General features: G+C 32.8%; 1 protein-coding gene across 5 annotated transcripts in view; it reads right to left on the bottom strand.

The window, feature by feature from the left end:
* Window positions 1-16851, bottom strand: part of LOC141551390 (E3 ubiquitin-protein ligase Topors-like) — a 342185-nt gene that overhangs the window by 11831 nt on the left and 313503 nt on the right. The window contains exon 6 of one of the 5 annotated variants that reach the window (XM_074282992.1): window positions 9410-9498. The exons of 3 other annotated variants lie outside the window; for them this stretch is intronic. The gene's annotated coding sequence lies outside the window, so the exon portion shown is untranslated. The remainder of the gene's footprint in view (window positions 1-9409; window positions 9499-16851) is intronic. One more of the 5 variants, XM_074282993.1, reaches the window with a different exon arrangement.

Genomic DNA, 16851 nt, shown 5'->3' with positions numbered 1-16851 from the left:
CTAACACTTTCTTAATTGGAAGGCTATCAACTTCCAAAATAATAATCCTGATCTGAAACTCCTCTGACAGCAGAAACTCCCACTTGATATTACTAGTGAAATTTATATGCCTGAAAGTAAAAGGCATTCTTTGCTCTTGCCAATCATATTTAATTTATTTGAAAACTTTCCTAAGCCTATTAAATCATCTTATGAATTGAAGAGACCTAGAAAAGCAATCTTTTCTCTCATGTGACAATACCAGATATTCAGAAAATGAGCCAGCTAGTGCTGCTCCTGCTACAGCAACAAGTAATTTAAAAATGTTTACCTTATTCAAAGGAAAAAAGAAAACCCTGCTTATTGAGAGATGGAATACATCTAGATTTGGGGTCAGGAGAGAACTATGTTTGACTTTTGCTTTTGACATATTAAAGAAATTTTAAAAGCATTTTAGAGTTTTCAAAATGCTATTGAGAAGTGTAGTTTTCTCATTTTAACCTTAATATATAACATTCATGTGAAATAAAATAATTTATTATGGGTATTGCTTTTTAGAAGATAAAGCTGGGGCTTAGACAATCTAAATGTTTTGCTTGAGGTCATGCAGCTTCAGCATCAGAATGAAACCTATTTTACTGATGTTCTATATTGCCTTATTATTTTATTGACAAAGGATAATTCTTATAGTTCAGAAGTGTTTTCCCTCTAGACAATTATAATTATATGGAGAATGACAGACTAAGAGTAAACTTTGTGCTTCTCTTATTGTCTTGGCATGTCCCGACAGCTATAATCCAGAGGGAAATAATGATATAAAATATATATAGTCCATCAATACTACTTGTCAGATTCCACTTCCATAATTTCTTCCTATTCTTATACTTCAATACATTTAATGCTTGTCTGTGATTTCATTTTATTGAGGTGGTTACTCCCCCAAAATGGGCAGATCACAAAACATCCAGTCTTTATCTTTTATTCTAGCAATGAGAAGATATTGACCTACAAAAGACCTTAAAAGCCAGATAGAGGGTCCGTTTCATTTTAGAATGTATCAAGCCAAAACCAAACCCGACTTATTCAGTGACACTCAAATTTGTGGAAGAGACAAAAATAGACTTCAGGTCTTGTAACTCTTAGTCAACAAGTTCTTCTTCTCTACAACATTCTCTTTGTCAAGACTTAACTTCTTTATTAAAGAAATCCAGAAAAATAAGGCCAAATGCTCTGAAAGTTTAGAAACCATGAGACTAGATAAGATTGTCAATGTATTTCACAAAAGCAAACAAAGTATTTTGAAAACACAGGAGATGGAGAAGTCGAAGAAATTTGAGGAGAAAGAGAAGTAGAGAATTTTTCAGTCATGTTAAAAATGAAAAAAACAAAAAGCAAACACGGGTGCTGGGTTATAATAGGATGACAAAGAAAGAAATTAAGTTTTTAGAAGCTGCTTTTCATTTCCCACCATCAAAATAATCTATCTCCCATGTCTGGAAGACTTCATCTCTATTATGAATAATATCGAGATTCCTTTAAGATATAGCTCAGTTGCCATTTTTAGCACTGACCTTTTCTGAATCCCCAAGTTGCCAGTGTCCTTTTCCTCTTAAAATTACTTTGTATTGTGTTGTATGTATTCTGCTTGTTCTTATCTGTAGGTGTTGTCTATCTCAGGTTGAATATAAACTCTTTAAAGACAGGAACCTTTTCCCCCTTTAAATTTGTATCTGCAATATCATGAATGTAGTATCTTCTTGATATGTATTTCTTGGAATTGAATTTGTACTTTAGAAAAATTATTAAAAACCAGTTGTGACTTTCCTATTTGGATTGAATGCACCTCAAGAAAACCAGAGGTATGAATTCCCAATGTGATCTTTCTCATAAATTTTGCAGACTAGATAATGAAGGACTGGCACTGGAAAACTTTCTGGCCCCTCATTTTCATTGTTTTTACCTAAGTGAACCAGTAAATTATAGGTAGATTCTTAGGTGCATCAGCTTCTCTCAGGATCAATAGCAAGCCATGGATCCTAGCAATTAAAGTTCTACATGGGAAACCCCTCATCCCCTAGAAGGGAAAGGAAAAAAAAAAAAAAAAAAACCTTCATGTTTTCTTCCCATTACGTGTCTTCAGTAATTTCTCTCTGATTCCTGATTTAGACATTTAGGTGGAAACTTTTCTTTCTCTTTAATGTAGAATGTGAGCCATTAATTCTGAATGAAAGCTTATGGCATCAGTGTTTTGAATGTACTCCTTTTAAAAAAGATTCAGAATCACAGTTGCTTAGATTTTAATTTTGAAGGTCAATCTCTAGCTACTGTCACTGAAATTTTGGGCCTGAAGCTTAAATATATATATATATATATGTATATATATGTATATATATGTATATATATGTATATATATATATATATATATATATATATATATTGAAGAGAGAGTGAGTATATATGTGTGTATATATACACATATATATATATATATAAATTATATCTATATATATATATATATATATATATTACAATTTTATGGGGTAAGAATTTATGATTTCATCCCTCTGGGGAACTTTTTAATATTAAAACTCACTCTATTGCTACATATTATCAATTTGACCACAATTTTAAAATCTCAAAATACTGAATGTTTACATGAATAATTCATGGTCATATAGCTGGTATTTCATATGAAGTACTTGAACTTAAGTCTTCTTTAATCTATTTATAACTTTATTCCATTCTGCCACTTACGAAAATTATGTATGTGTGTACATGAATATATGTAAAAATACACACATATATATATTTATGTTTGTACATATTACACACACACATATATATATATACATATATATATACATATACACAAACACATATATATATACATATATATATATATATATATATATATATATATATATATATATATATATATATACACACATATACACACACACACACACACACATATATATATATATATATTTGTTTGTTTCTTTGTCCAAAAAGGGGAGTTTGTTTTGGTTTGTTTTGGTTTGGTTTTTAGTAGTATCATTGTTATGTGACTGCAACTTAGATTTTATTCATTTAGTTATTTTAATCAAATAACTATATACAAAGAAATATGGCTACTTATTGAAGACAGAAGACTTCCTTTTAGAGGTATAAGTTTTGTATTTCAGTGAGTTATGACTTACAGTTTTTGGATAATCAAGAAACTGTTAAAACATCAAAGTTCTACTCATGCTAAGTAAGGATAGTCCTAGGGCTCTATTTAAAGTCACACAGTAGCAATCAGAGCTATACTAAAGTGTTTTCCTCTGTCCCTATCATTCCCTGTACTCAAATCAGGTTTTGGTTCATGCAGCCAGTAATGGAATATATCAGTTTTCACTCAAGGCAGCAAACTAATCCAGAGTGATTATTTTGTGAAAACAGGCACTTTTGAAAATGTTTGAGCAGAATCCTATTTATGAGGGAAAGAACTGCAGCAGACACCAAAAATAATAACAGTAAGGATGCCAGTACTCACATCAAGCTAATTAACAGCTTGAAATGTCTAACATTGAAAGCATCACATTATTATCTCACTCCCAAGTCTCGGCCATCAACAGTTTTGTAATGAAGTTGGCATGAAAACAGTCATACATATAACTTCAGGCAAAAGGCTAATTGAGAAAGACACAAATACTACCAGACCAGCTTGAAAATGGCCATTAAAAACAAACATAATTAGACCTTTCATTATGAAAAAAAAAATGTAACTGTGTCCATTCAAGAGTGAAGCGATTAAGACATTTTGTTTGTGTTTTGGAATAAAAACCTGCTGCCTTTTCTAGTTTGTTTGCATTTACTTATTTTTAGGTTAAAGTTTTATCCAGTCAAAACATGTCTGAAAGCTCTGAAGAAAGGAAGGAAGGAAGCATTCATGAAGCATCCGCTATGAGCTAGTCATTACTAAGCACTTCAAAAATATTATCTCATTTTATCCTCATAACAGTCCTGGGATACCAGTGCTGCTATTACCCTCATTTTACAGTTAAGGGAACTGAAGTTAAGTGACTTGCCCAACATCACATAATGACTAAGTATCCAAGGTCATATCAGAATTTAAATGACTAGTTCCATCACTCTAACCACTCACCAGAATATTGTCTTTTTAATACCATTAAGAATTTTGAAGTGAAATATTTTGTCAAACTAAAGTTGTTATTCAGTTTACATGGTCCCCAAATAGTCAACCTGGATTTTTTGTGGAATGTATTTCAGGATAAGATTGTGCTAAATGCAGCCATACTTCCACCTATTTTTTTTTGGGGGGGGGGGCAAAAGGAGTGAGCAAAGGTAGGTCCTATAAATACAAGATGTGAGAAGACTCTCTGGTATTTAGGCCTAAGAAGTAGCTTTGAGGATTTACTTTTTTTTTTTTTTTTTTTTTTTTTTGAACCTTCAACCTTTGGGCCTCAAAAGTTGCTCATTCAAGGATGTTCTATGTTTTTTTCAAAAATATTTTGTGTTATATTCTTGCAAGGAATATCAGCATATATGGACTCATGCCTTCATGCATATTCATATGTTTTCTGGGTTAATGCTATAAATAGGCAAAAACTTCTGACTTATGTACTGGACACATATGCAGTACCATGAACTAGAATCAGGTATTCAATGAGCAGTGCTAGGGACTAGGAAACATTTGACATGAGAAGAACTCAAAGAAACTCATTTGTTGGAGAACTTTGTATAGGTCTTTCTTTTATCTCATCACACTCTTTTTGGATCACACACATACACATATGCATATATATATATATATATATATATATATATATATATATATATGTTCATATTTATGTATATATGTATTTATATTTATGTATCTTCTCTCATACATGTCCAGAAGCCTAAAAACACTCTTAGCAGAGATTAGTAATTTTTTTTCAGTTTTCCACTTTTGATTCCCCCAAAAAATGTCATATAAATAATTATGTCCTTGACTCATATTTGCTGAGGTAAAATGATTTTTTCTTTTAATTGTGATTTCATTTGGTTAAAGATTACATAATCATACTATACAGAATTCTTGCAACTATCATGGAGCTAGCAAGACCGTAATATAAAGTAAAATGTGAATGGGCAACTAGACTTTACCACATTAATCAACTAGAATATCATGCCTAGATGGCATAGGGGATAAGCCATGGGACTTGGAATGACGAAGACTGATTTTCCTGAGTTCAAATCTGGCCCCCCACAGATACTTAGGAGCTTCATAACTCTGGGCAATTCAAACATTCCTGTTTGCCTCAGTTCCTCAACTGTATAAAATAAGGCAGGGAAAGAAATGGCAAACCACTTGAGTATCTTTGCCAAGAAACCACAAATGTGGTCATGAAGATGCAGATTTGACTGAAACAACTGAAAGACAACAAATAGGATAATTGATAGTGGTTCATATTTGAATCAAGAAGCCTGGATTCAAAATTTGTCTTGGACACATACTAATAGTGTATTTTCATAGAATTCTCTAGGACTCACATTTTATGGAATTATAAAACTACCTTATTTAAGAGCATTTCCACACTGAGAGATGTCCACATGAAAGACATCACATGCCTATTTTTAAAAATTCCTAGAATAATGAGCTACAGTGATTTATAGAGTGGATTTTGTTCAGTATAATTGTTACACCAATAACTTAGCCCTAGAATGAATGCATATCTATTATGAATTCAGACACAGCCCAGGATAGAAAATTATGATACATTCCCCTCCCCCAAGATTACCCCTGAAGAAACTCTTACAAAATACCCCAGTAGATTATAAGGATGAAAGACCATATTTTTCATTCAGCTATGAGCTCCTCCAAAGCACGTACTATATTTTTGTCTTTTTTTAATCCCCATAACTCAGCAAAATGTCTAGCACATAGTGAGCACTTAACAGATGCTTATGGCCTGCCTGACTGGGAAGGTCAACCTTTTTATTTTCTGATTAGACACACTTGAAGAGTCCTTCTTTTATAGCAGTTAATATTGGTAAAGGTTTCCTTTCTTCAGCATTCAACATAACTTCCCCCCCCCCAATACTTTAAGATCTATCTAAATGTCAGTTGAATCAATATATTTCCCTTTTCCTATCCATTTCTTCATTTTTTCTTAGTATTGAAAGTTTTACTATATTTTCTTCGTATCCTAATGTCTTAGCACATTATTCCCTGAGTCATCTAAACATTTTTGGACTTCCTCCCAAGATAAGGAATTTTTAAATCATTTTTTACTCCAACTAGAAAAGACAAATTTTCAATTTATGAATGAGTGGTAGCAGTCAAACAATCTTCCTCTGCTTGTTTCTCCTACCTAGTTTTTCAAACTTTCTTTAATTCCCATATAAAGCAACACTGTTATAAAGCCCCTTGGAAATCCTATTTCTTTCCCTCAATTTAAATGCCATCTTCTAAGCAAGACTTTTCCTGATTTTGCTAGTACAATAAGTGCTAACTAGATCGTCTCTGCTTTTTTCCCTTCTTTCTCTCTGCCTTACACTCCTACCTTTTCCCCCCTCTCTTCTTCCCTCTATCTTTCCTTTTTTTTTTCTTTCTCTTTTTCCTCTCTCCCATTCTTTCTCTATCTCTCCCTCCCTCTTATATATGTGTTTTTGTATTCTGTTAGCTTAGCCATTTTACTTTTCTTTGTATCTTAAGCACTTAGCACAGTGCTTGGCAAATAGAACTACTTAATAAATCTCTGCTGATTATGATTGAAGATCTTTGCCAAAATCAAAGGTTCTTAAACTATGGATTGCAACTTGTATATAAGGAGTCTTTAAAAGTTTGATAGCAGTAAAAACTATCAAATATTGTGTCAAGATTTAATTCTTTAAGTAAGAATAAACATGCATATTTCCCTCATTAATATGCAACTTTACCTTTTTTTTCCTTTAATAAACATAAAATTTTTATTATTAGTAAATATTTGATTTCTATATTCAACCATCCTGGAGAGCAATTTGGAACCATGCCCAAAGGACTATCAAACTGTGTATATTTTTTCATCCAGCAGTGCAATTACTGGGTCTGTATCTCAAAGAGTTAATAAAAAAGGAAAAGAATCCATATGTGCAAAAATGTTTTCAGGAGCTCTTTTTATGTTAGCAAGGAATTGGAAATTGAGTAGATACCCATCAGTTGGAGAATGACTAAATAAATTATGGCTTATGAATGCAATGGAATAGTACTGCCCTATATGAAATGATGAGAACTAATGCTGTGTAGAGTGCGCAGAATTAAAACAACATTGTATACAAACAAGATTATGTGATGATCCACTGTGAACTTGACTCTTTTCAACAATGATGTGATTCAAGGTAATTTCAATAGACTTGGGATAGAAAATGCTGTTTGCATCCAGAAAGAGAACTATAGGGACTGAATGTGAATCAAAACAGTATTGTTATCTTTTTGTTGTTGTTTGCTTGTTTGTTTTCTTCCTTCCTCATGATGTTTAAATTATATCAAATTTCTTGTTGTCATGGGGAAGAAAAAAGAAGAAAACTTTGGATAAAAGTTTTGCAAAGTGAATGTTGAAAACTATCTTTGCATATATTTAAAAAATAAAATACTATTGAGGAAAAAAGGATGGGTAATGAAAATACCATTACCTCTATTTTACAAATAAGGAAACAGACTCAGAAAGATAATGTGACTTGTAAAAGATCATTGGTTCTTGAATGATAGAATCCAGATTAAAACTCAAATCTTCTGGCCCTAATGCCATTGGTCTTTTCTTTGGATGATTCTACCTTTTGTACCAAGCAGGTAAACAAGATTTTTTAAAAGTAGGCTCTGAATAGTCAATCATTTGCCTTCCTGAAAGAGATTTCATATTGAACACAAGGTTTTGCAAGGGGGAGTATTGGAAACTATCTTTGCATGTATTTTGAAAAATAAAAAAACTTATTTTTTTAGAAAAAATCACATATATGTGTGAGCACATATGTATGCATGAGTTTATACATGTGTATATGCACATATGTATATATATATGTATATGATGTAGTTTTATTCATGCATATAAATTGATATGTATATTCAAATTATTCTATACTACCAGAACTTACAACAATGAAAGGATAGAGCTAGTTTTAATAATCCAGAATTTATTAGTTCAGTTAATTCCTTCACCTAATGTTTATGACCTCTGTGCTTTAGCAAAATCTTTTGTGAAAAACAAATTTGATATTGTCTGTTTTATATTGCCTAAAATTTCCCCTATATTGTCATCCCATCAAAACTGTCACAGTGAGATTTTTTTGTAATTTTTAAAAAGAAAAATAAAAAAAGTATTATCTTTAAAAAAAAAAAGAGAGAGATTTAAATATTATCTCCAGTTCTTTTCTCCCTCCCAGAAACAAAGCTATCAATAGAATGCTGACATCAAGAAAACCTGAACTCAATGTTAACTTAAAAGAGCTGATATCAATTACCAAACCTGGAGACACTTGTAAACTCATCATACAATAATGAATCTGGTTAACTGCATCCATTTTTGTTGGAAATAACTGAACCACAGAGCCTGGGGCAAAGCAATTATTTGGAAGTTTTCATTTTTTGAAATTTTAATTACAAAAAGAAACCACATGAACATTATGTCTACATGGTGCTGTGAATTTAATTTAAAAGGATACATGAGATGCTAACCTAGAATAGCAATCACAAGGGCATCTTATATAAGAAAAATGATAAAATAAAGCAACTAAGCTTTCCTTTATAATCAATGTATAAATGTATTTTATAACTTAAACAAAAATGCTATATTTAATCTTTATCACATTCATGTAAAGTAATAAAAACCACATCCATGGAAGTTAAAATAGCTGGATTTGATTTCTCTGTGCAGATATAGTCAAATTGCTTCATCTCTCCTACTATTAATTTTCATGCCTATAAATTATATTAATCATAGCTTATATTTATAGAGAGATTAAAAATTTTGTGAAGGGCTTTTTATATTTTATTTCAATCTCAGTAGCCAATTTTTTAAAAGGAACTGGTTTCAGCACCATTCTGCAGATGAAGGAATAGAGATATAGATTAAATTTTTGTCCTGAATCAAAAAGTTATTAAGTGTCAGAGAAGTCAGGTGTCATAGTAGATAGAATTCCAAGCATGAAGTCAGGAAAACTTCAGACAATAACTAGCTTTGTGATCTTGGGAAATTTGCCTCAATTTCCTCATATGCAAAATGAGCTGAAGAAGGAAATGGCAAACCAATATTTTTCCCAGAATAATCCTAAATGGGCTTGAAGAGTTCGACAAGGCTGAAAAATGGCTGAATAACAGCAATAAACTCCCTGATGCTAAGACAACCTCTCTATCTATTATACATGAAGGAACTGAATTAAGATCAGTTCTTTCAAATCTAAGGATCACAAGGAATTAAAGTAAGATATTTGTTAATTTTATGCACATAAAGAATTGATTAATGATGGACAGAACCAGCTACATCCAGAAAAGGAACACTGGGAAATGAATGTAAACTGTTATTTTTACCTTCTTAATCCAATTCTTCCTGTGCAACAAAAAAAATTCGGTTCTACACACATATATTGTATCTAGAATATACTGTAATATATTTAACATATATAAGACTGCTTGCCATCTGGGGGAGGGGGTTGGGGGAGGAAGGGAAAAAATCTGAATAGAAGTAAGTGCAAGGGATAATGTTGTAAAAAATTACCCATGCATATGTACTGTCAAAAAAAAACTTATAATTATAAAATAAAATAAAAATTAAAAAAAAAAAAAAAGAATTGATGCAAGGGGCAGCTAGGGGGCACAGTGGATAGAGCACCAGCCCTGAATTCAGGAGGACTGGAGTTCAAATCTGGTCTCAGACACTTAATACTTCCTAGCTGTGTGACCCTGTGCAAATCACCCCAGCCTCAGGGTAAAAAAAAAAAAAAAAAAAAAAAAAAAAAAAAAAAAAAAAAAAAAAAAAAAAAAAATTGATTCAGTAAAAGAGTATTCTTTAGACATAATAAATTTTTGACTATTTTCTGAAGTTATGTTTGTATGATTAATAAAATCCACTTAAAATGAGCTACCAACATAGTAACTTTTGTCATCCTACATATTCTTAATCAGTGGATATTAATAGTAGAAATCCTCTTTTATGGAGGTTCCAGGAAAAAATTGTCAAAAACATAAATGTTAAGAATGTTGAGAAATACTGAAACAGATCATGGCAGAATGAGAACTCCAAATCTGGAGTCAGAGAACATAACCTTAAATCTTGCCTTTGATATGATCTTTGTGACTTTTAGAGAAACAACATAACATTCTTGTGCAGAATTTTTCACATTTTTAAAAGGACAGAGTTAGAATATGAACCCTTTCAGCTCTATATCTATGGTTCCATGATTCTATTTGTATGATTGAACAAAACACTAAATAAACTTCCTTTTAATTTTCAGAATGTTAATTTTTAAAATTGGTAGGTTGGACTAAATTGCCAGTACGTTCTCTTCCAGTTCACCATCTATTATATTATTACCCTCAATGATACCTGATGTCCCTTCTATCTTGAAAATTTTATAATTCTTCATGATTGCTTTCTCTACTAACACTAAAATCTCAACTTCATTGTTTGGGAAGGCTCCATGCCATTTCTTCAAGTTTTCCTGGCATTCTCCCATCTACCCTAGAATCCAGCTTCTTAAACTGTGATTTGAGAAGGCCCGTATAAAGGCCGCATAATTGAATGTAAGGGGTGTGAAATTATGATTCATGATCAGTTAAATATTTGGTTTTCATACTAATTTTATATATTTATATACCTGGGGTTGCATAAAAATTTATGCAACAAAAAGGTTAAGAGGAAAAAAAAGGTGTAAGAAGCCCTGCCCCAGAAAATCTAAGTTAGTAACATAGCTCACAATAAACCTCTACTCCTCATTTCCTGCTTCTCACTCTATTGGAAAAGGGTAAAGTAACATGAATATTACATTTAAAAGATACTGGTACATAATAATAGATTAATAATCATGAAATATTTAGAGCTGAAAGGAACTTCACAGGTCATATGGACAAAACCATATTTGAATAAATGTTGGGTTAGAATTTTGTTTGTTTTGTGCCTCTAGGATATAGCTTTTTCACAGATCTTATAAAAGTTATGATGAGCCCTCATACAGGAAACAGATTCAGGCAAATTTTATTTAGTGTGGGAAAAAAAAATCATTTACTACAGATATCAAAGATTGTGCAGGTACAGATAATTTAGAAATCAGGTAATATACACATATTCTCTTTGCATATTTTAGTACACTGGGGAAGTTTATTTTTAAATAATAGCTTTTTTTATTTACAAAATTCATGCAAAGATAGTTTTCCACATTCACCCTTGTATAACCTTATGTTCCATTTTTTTCCATTCATTCCCAATCTCTCCCTTAGATGGCAAATCATCCAATATATGTTAACCATCTATAATTATTCTATACATATTTCCACAATTATCTTGCTGCACGAGAAAAATCAGATCAAAAAGGGAAAAAATGAGAAAGGAAACAGGTTGTATTGTAAACCACACTCAGTTCTCATAGAACTCTCTCTAGATGCTGATGGCTCCCTTCATCACAAAATCATTGGAACTGGCCTGAATCATCTCATTGTTGAAGAGAGCCACATCCATCAGAATTGATCATCATATAATCTTGTCACTGCGTACAATGATCTTCTGGTTTTGCTCAGCATCAATTCATATAAGTCTCTCCAGGCTTTTCTGAAATTATCCTCCTGATTATTTCTTATAGAAAAATAATATTCCATAACATTGATCTACCATAACTTATTCAGCCATTCTCCAACTGATGGCCACTCACTCAGTTTCCACTTTTTTGCCACTACAAAAAGGGCTGCCACAAACATTTTTGCACATGTGGGTCCTTTCCCCAGTTTTATGATCTCTTTGGGAAACAGAACCAGTAGAGACACTGATGGATCAAAGAGTACACAGTTTTATAGCCCTTTAGATATATTTCCAAATGGTCTTCCAAAAGGATTGGATCAATTCACAACTCCAACAACAATACTTTAGTGTTCCAATTTTCTCATATTCTTTCTAGTATTTGTCATTTTCATTTTCTGTCAGATTAGCCAATCTGAGAGGTATGAGGTGATATCTCAAGGTTGTTTTAATTTTCATTTCTCTAATCAATAATGATTTAGAGCATTTTTCCATATAACTACAAATGGCTTTAATTCCATCATCTGAAAATTATCTGTTAATATCTTTTAACCATTTAACAATTGGGGAATGACATATTCATATTAATTTAATGCGGTTCTTTATATATTTTAGAAAAGAAATAATTTAGAAACTATCAGAAATACTGTCTGTAAAGATCTTCCCCAGTTTTATACTTCCTTTTCAATCTTGTTTCTGTTGTTTTTTTGTGCAAAACCTTTTTAATTCAATGTAATAAAATTTGTCCATTTTTCCTTTCATAATTTTTGGTCATAAATTTCTCTATTCTCCAAGGATCTGATGGGCAAATTATCCCTTGTTCTCCTAATTTGTTTATTCTTCAGATAGTTTTTGTATATCGTTTTCCATTTGGTTAATTCTAATGTTTAAGGAGTTGTTTTCTTCAGACAATTTTTTTCTTTCCTTTTCCAAACTGTTGATTCTCTCATTTGTACTTCTCATTTCCTTTTTCATTTTTTTCTTCTACCTTTCATATTTGCCTTTTAAAATATTTTATGAGCATTTCCAAGAAGTTTCTTTGGGATCAAGACCTATTTATCTCACTCTTTCAGATTTGTTCTGTGGACATTATGTCCTCTCTGAGTTTGTGTTTTGGGCTTTCCTTTTACCATAGAAGCTTCAGTTCAGTTTTATTTGGGTAAGCTCTATGTTAGCTCTTAGAAATTCTCCTTATTGGCATGAAAATCAGCTTCTGGTTGCATTAACTTTTGAATTTGCTGATGGGTTGTTTTATGAGGAAACAAAACTTTTTATTAGGGCAGTTTCAGTTCAATTTTATTTGGGTAAGCTCTGTCAAATAGAGTTGGACAAAAGGATGGCTATGTAAGTATTCAGTTATAAGGCCATAAAATGTTCCGGAAGACAGGGTTAATTCTTTGTAAGAACTGTTCCTCTCCTGACCCAGGACAATGTATCTCAGTTGCTGATTTGTTGTGATTAAGACTCTCTCACTGACTTTCCCACATTCTGTCCAAGCTGGGCTGAACTCCCTTTTCACCCCAGTGAGACTGACTTTTCTTGAAGTTTTTCCAGTATATCTTGAGCTGGAGAATGGCTTGAATTCTATCAAACTCTGTTCAGGGACTTCCATTTCTTGTGGTTTTCAAGGGAAACTGGGAGAGCTCGAGCAGCTTTCTGGCTTTACTGTCATCTTAGCTCCATTCCCCCAAATCCAGATGGATCCTTTCAGTGGCTACTTTACTCTCTGGTTTTAGGACATCAGGGCAGCTTTCCTGAGTGATTTCTTGAAAGATGTTTTCAAGGTTCTTTATTTTCATTGTGGTTTTCACGTAGTCCAGTAATTATTAGATTGTCTTTCCTACCTCTATTTTCCAGCTCAGTTATTTTTCCAGTGAGATATATTTTCCTTTATTCTATTTTTTTTCATTTCTTTGGTTTTGTTTGAATGATTTCTGACACCTCATTGAGTCATTTGCTTCCATCTGTTTAATTCGAATTTTTAGTGAATTATTTTCTTTAATTAGCTTTTTGTATCTGCTTTTGCTTTTCACCAATTGTGTTTTTAAATGTTATTTTGTTTATTGGATTTTTTCCTTTTCACAAATTCTCTTTTTTAAGAGGTTGTTTTCTTTTTCCATTTCACCAAAACTAACTTTTAAGAAATGATTTTCTTCAGATAATTTATTTCCTTTTCCAGAGCTCTCATTTCAACTTTTCTTCTAACTCTCTTTTAAGATCCTTTTTGAATTCTTCCAAGAGAATCTTGTGAGGTGGAAAACAACATATCACCATTTGAGGCTTCATCTGAAAACATTTTTCATTTGTGTCCTCAGGGTTTGAGGTCTATTCTTTCTAGTCTCTATAAATGCTACCTTCAGCAGAGCTCTTTTTGCTTTATTGCTCATTTTTAAAGGTTGAGGTCTGCTCTTAGGGCAAAGCTTTCTTTGCAGTAACTTCACACTGCCCTGGGGCCACTGTTGCCAAGTTCCTTTCTATGCTGGATAGGTGTGGCCAAGTCCCACTTTTTATCCTGGGGGACAGGGGCCCACTGTTGCCTTCCATAGTTGTGCTGGAAGTCTGACAACTATTCTGCTGATCCACTGGCTTCTGAACGAGCTCAGAGTAGCAAGCACTGATGCATTTTTGCTAAGAGCCTTCCAATAGATTTCCCCAGTGCACAGAAGCCTCTCTGCCTTGGGGTTTCCTGCACTGTACTGTGTCTTTTGGGCTGCAAACCCCACTCTCCTCCTTCCCATCCACCCTACAATTAAGACAGACTTTTCCTGAAGTCCTTCCAAGATATCTTCTGCTGGAAATTTCTTACACTCCAAATATTTGTGGGTTTTGTTACTCTAAAACCCATTCAAAGGCTTTATCCTGTGTTGATATGAGGGAAATCAGGAAGAACTCAAAGACCTGTCCACTCTCTGCCATCTTGGCTATGAAATGCATACATTCTAACTTGGGGAATAATTCCTTGTTGGGCCCTCTGTCAAGGCCTACTTGTCCAATATTTTGAAAACAATCTCTTTCAAATTAAAAAAAAATTACTCCATCTAAAAATATGTTTATCTACCTCTCAGTCATCCTAACTCTCACTGCCTTCTTATTAAACCCTTTCTTCATATTAATTTCCCAATCCATACTCTCCGCAGTTGGATAACTCTATTTCTTTCTGTAAACAAACAAACAAAAGATGTCTCTGGAATCATTGAGCTCAAAGAATAATGACTTAACACCCTGTTTCACCTTGTCAGTGGTACTCAGCTGCATATAAAAAAGGCATCATGGTACAGTGTTATGAATCCTGAATTCCAAGTGAATAAAGCCTTCATTAAAAAAGCTGTTTCCAGTCAAAGCTATCCATATTCAAAAATGAAAAGATGCTCTAAATTACAATTACAGAAATGCAGATTAAAATAACCCTGAGCTATCACCTCATATCCATCAAGTTGGCAAAAATGAAACAAAAGTAAAATGATAAATGCTGGAGGGGATATAATGAATATTGTTACATTAATGAATCATTTTTAACTGATTTAACCACTCTGAAGGACAATTTAGAATTATGCCCAAAGGTATAAAATTACAGTCAGGACCCCAGCAATACCACTACTAAGTCTATATACCAAAGAGATGAATTAAAAAAGGAAAATATACATGCACAAAAACAAATATTGCAGCTCTTTTTGTAGTGACTAAGAATGAAGGGATGCCCATCAGTTAGGAAATTGTTGAAAAATTGTGCTGTATGAAATGATGAAATATTATCAGGCCAAACATAATTAGCATGATATTTTTAGAAAAAGGAAGACTTATATGAACTGATGCAAAGTGAAGTGACCAGAATAAGGGGAAAATTATACATAGTAATAGCAAAGGAAGGAATTTATGGCCAAAGAAGAATTTAAATACAGTATGAATTGAAAAATAGATAATTCTGGTTACATTAAATTAAAAAAAGGTTTTATGTAGGCAAGATTAGAAGGGAAGCAGAAATCTGGGGTGGGGAGGTATTGCATCCAGTGTTTCTAATAAAAGCCTTGTTTCTAAAACATAGAGAATTGATTCAAATTTATAAGAATACAGGCCATTCTCCAATTGATAAATGGTCAAAGGATATAAATAGGTAATTTTCAGACAAAGAAAATAAAACATATGAAAAATGCTCTAAATCACTATGATTGGAGAAATGAAAACTAAGAAAACTCTGAGGTGTCCTTCACACTTTTCATATTGGCTGGGATGACAATAAAATATGATGAATGTTGAAAGGGATGTAGGAAACTGGGACACAAATGCATTGTTGATGGAATTGTGAAATAATCAGTTTTGGAGAGCAATTTGGAACTATGCCCAAAGGGCTATCAACATGTGCATTCCCTTTGATCCAGCAGTGCTTCTACTGGACCTGTATCCCAGAGATCATAAAGAAGGGAAAGGGACCCAAATGTGCAAAAATGTTTGTAGCAGGTCTTTTTGTGGTGTCAAGAAACTAGAAATTGAGTGGATGTCCATCAGTTGGAGAAGGGCTGAACAAGTTATGGAATATGAATGTTATGGAATATTATTGTTCTGTAAGAAATGAGGAGCAGGCTGATTTCAGAAAAGGATGGAGAGACTTACATGAACTGATGCTATGTTGAGTGAGCAGAAGCAAGGGAACAGTATACACAGAAATCATATGATGATTGGGGCAGTTAGATGGAGCAGTGGATAGAGTATCAGCCCTGAAGTCAGGAGGACCTGAGTTCAAATGTGATCTCAAATACTTAACACTTCTTAGCTGTGTGACCCTGGGCAAGTCACTTAACCCTAATTTCCTCGGGGGGGGGGGGGGAATTAATTCTGATGGATATGGCTCTTTTTCAACAGAAAGGTAATTCAAGGCAATTCCTATAGGCTTGTGATGGAATAAGCTATCCACATCTAGAGAGATTTTTTTAAAAATTTAATTTAATTTAAATTTAAATCAAAATGAAGTTCAAGCCTGTGACATATATTCCCCTCATGTTTCTATATATTTCTACTTGTGCCTCCCATGTATCTTCTTTTTATTTCTCCCACCATAACCTTCTTTTTATTTCTTATTACAGTACTGTCAAAACATAACAAAATTATTTATGTCTTATGTCTTATCTAA

Source organism: Sminthopsis crassicaudata, chromosome 1 (assembly GCF_048593235.1).
Source record: "Sminthopsis crassicaudata isolate SCR6 chromosome 1, ASM4859323v1, whole genome shotgun sequence".
Lineage (NCBI taxonomy): Eukaryota > Metazoa > Chordata > Mammalia > Dasyuromorphia > Dasyuridae > Sminthopsis > Sminthopsis crassicaudata.
Note: the sequence above shows the minus strand (reverse complement) of the source record. Positions and strands in the feature narration are given on the sequence as shown.